We start from the raw sequence: 3,275 nt of genomic DNA on the forward strand, positions 1-3,275 counted from the left end.
GGAGAAGACTATGAGCTATGGGACATTGTCACTGATGGTCCGCTGACAACCTTGAAGAAAAATGCTGAAGGAGTAGATGTGCCAAAAACAAGAGCAGATTGCAATGCTGAGGACTTGAAGAAGTGGGAGAAGAATGCTAAAGACTAGAAATGGCTTGTTTGTGGGCTTGGTCGAGATGAGTACAACAGAATCCAAGGTTATTCCACTGCTAAGCAAATTTGGGACATACTGCAAGTGGCCCATGAAGGAACAACTCAGGTAAAGAGATCCAGAGGAACTCTACTGTATTCTCAGTATGAGAACTTTGTTTTGAAGGATGAGAAAACCATTTAGGAGATGTACACAAGGTTCATTACATTGACAAATAAACTAAAATCTCTTGGAATGATTATTCCTAAAGAAGAAACTGTTGAGAAGATACTTACTAGAGTCTTGTCAATCACTTAGGAAAGCAAGATCACTGCTATCCAGGAATCAAAAAACATTACCACTCTCCCACTAGATGAATTGATTGAGAATCTCACTGCCTATGAACTTAGGAGACAAACCATGAAAATGGATGTACCTAAGAAGAAAATGAGCTTGGTTCTCAGAATCACTGAAGGTTCTGATATGGAAGATGATGAAATGGCTATGATCACCAAAGACTTCAAGAAGTACCTGAGGAGAGGAAAGGGTTCTTCAAGAAGTGGAAGCTGCAGCAAGGCAAAAGCTGCTGAGAAGCAAACAAATGATGGCTGCTACAAGTGTGGAAAGACTGATCACCACATCAAAAATTGTCCTTTGTGGGAAATTGAATGGAAGAAGGAAAGAGTTGAACAAAGAAATAGGAAGAAGGAACATGTTCAAACCAAGAAAGTAACAACAAAGGATCAACCAAGGCTATGGTCGCTGCTTGGGGATAAAGCTCAGATGAAAGCTCTGATGATGATGATAATGATGAACGAGGTCATTGGAGAATCTGATAAAGAAACTGAGGTAAGTGTCTTTCATCTCAAAGACAAGATTAATTTTTTGTCTAAAGAAAGGTTATCTGAGTTACTATTAGAGCTAATTGATGAATCTGAGGATATGAATAATGAAAAGGAACAATTGTGGAAAGAATGTGTGATTTTGAGAGCCAAGTGCAAAAACCTGGAACCTAGGACTTGTGAAACTGAAAATACTGTGTTGAAGAACCAGGTTCATGCACTTGATACAACTGTCCTAGAACTTAGATCTGAAAATCTAAAATTAAAATTAGGAACAGGTAAAAATACAACTGATCACACACAACTCACTTTAGAAGAAAATATAAAAAAAATAAAAGATGAGTTGTATAGGAGGGATGAACATGTAAGAGTCCTAAAGGAGGATCTAAACAAGGTCAAGCATGAGCTATACAGAACTTATAAATGGAACAGGTCCTCTGATGCACTTTCATGGCTACAAGAACATCATAGTAGCAACAGAAGAGGACTTGTCTTTGGGAACTCTGCACCTAAGTGGGATCCCAAAAGCAAGTACCTCACACTCCCTGAGAACAAGATTTGCACACACTGTGATAACATCGGTCACTATAAAAGTGAATGCACTGCAAAAGAGAAGGCAAGTCAAAAGAACAAAAATTTTATTCTAGGGAAAAATAGGTTGCCAAGTTGGGCTAAAAAGAATTTGATTTATCCTTTGCCTATAGAAAGGGACCCAAACTAGTTTGGGTTCCTAAGACTAACCCCTGATTTCTTTTTGCAGGTCCAAGTGAAGGGAAGCAACCAAATATAGTACATGGATAGTGGCTGCTCAAAGAATATGACAAGAAGCAAGAACCAGTTCCTTTCACTTGAAGACCTTAAAGGAGGTAATGTCTCCTTTGAAAATGGAAAGAAAGGTGAGATAATTGGAGTTGGGAAGGTAGGTAAGACTGATTCTTACTCTATTGAGAATGTCTAATTGATAGATGGACTGAAGTACAATCAGATAAGTGTATCACAATTGTGTGATAGAGGTAACATGGTAGCCTTCACCTCTACAAAATGCTTTGTGATTAATCTTACCACTGACAAGATAGTTTTGCAGGGAAAAAGATTGAACAACATATATATTGTGGATCTGTCCACACTTTCAGATAATAAACTCACTTGCTCAAGTGTGTTGGATAATGATCCCCTCCTTTGGCACAAAAGACTTGGACATGCCAGTCTAAGCCAACTCAACAAACTAGTCTCTAAGGACTTGGTGATAGGGCTGCCTAACATTAAGTTCAAGGAAGATAAATTTTGTGAGGCTTGTGCAAGGGGTAAGCAGGTAAGATCATCTTTCAAAAGCAAGAAAATAGTAAGCACTACCAGGACGATGGAACTGGTCCATATGGATCTTTGTGGACCAATGAGAACATTGAGCAGATGAGGTAAGAGATATGTTATGGTGCTTGTTGATGATTACTAAGTTTACTTGCACATTGTTTTTAACATCTAAAGATGAAACATTTGACATGTTCACTTCTTTTGTTAGAAAAATTCAGAAACAACTAGGTAATCAACTTGCATTAATTAGGTCTAATCATGGTACTGAATTTGAGAATGCTAAATTTGCTGAATTTTGTGATGAACATGGCATAAATCATAATTTTTCTGCTCCTAGGACTCCACAACAAAATAAAGTAGTTGAAAGAAAGAATAGGACATTGGAAGAAATGGCTAGGACTATGCTTCTTTCTAGTAAACTGCCCCATAGCTTCTGGGTAGAAGATGTGAACACTGCTTGCTACATAATAAATAGGTTCATGACTAGACCTCTAGTTGAGAAGACTCCCTATGAGATACTTAAAGGGAGAAAGCCAAATATATCCCATCTTAGGACATTTGGATGCAAGCGCTTTGTGCACAATAATGGTAAAGACTCCCTAGGTAAGTTTGATCCGAGAAGTGATGAGGGAGTATTCTTGAAATATTCTTCACAGGTAAAGCTAATAAGATTTAGAACAAAAGAACTATGTGTGTAGAAGAAAGTGTACATGTGATTTTTAATGAAACTAATATTCTTTCTGAGAGGCAGGAATGGGATGATGAAGCAATTGGGCTGGTAAGAAACTCAAATAAAACCACAACCCAGACTGAAACTGCACTAGAGGAAGGAACATGTGATGGAACAGAACCTTCCACCCAGGGCAACCTGACGGGGGGAACTCAACAAAGAGGAAATAATCCTCAAACCTCGAGGGAACCTGCCCATGAACATGTTCCTTAGCAACAAAACATTAAAGAAACATCTAGGGGAAACCAGGTGGTTGTGAAACC

The sequence above is a fragment of the Nicotiana tomentosiformis genome, chromosome 3 (genome assembly GCF_000390325.3).
Source record: "Nicotiana tomentosiformis chromosome 3, ASM39032v3, whole genome shotgun sequence".
Taxonomy (NCBI): Eukaryota; Viridiplantae; Streptophyta; class Magnoliopsida; order Solanales; family Solanaceae; genus Nicotiana; species Nicotiana tomentosiformis.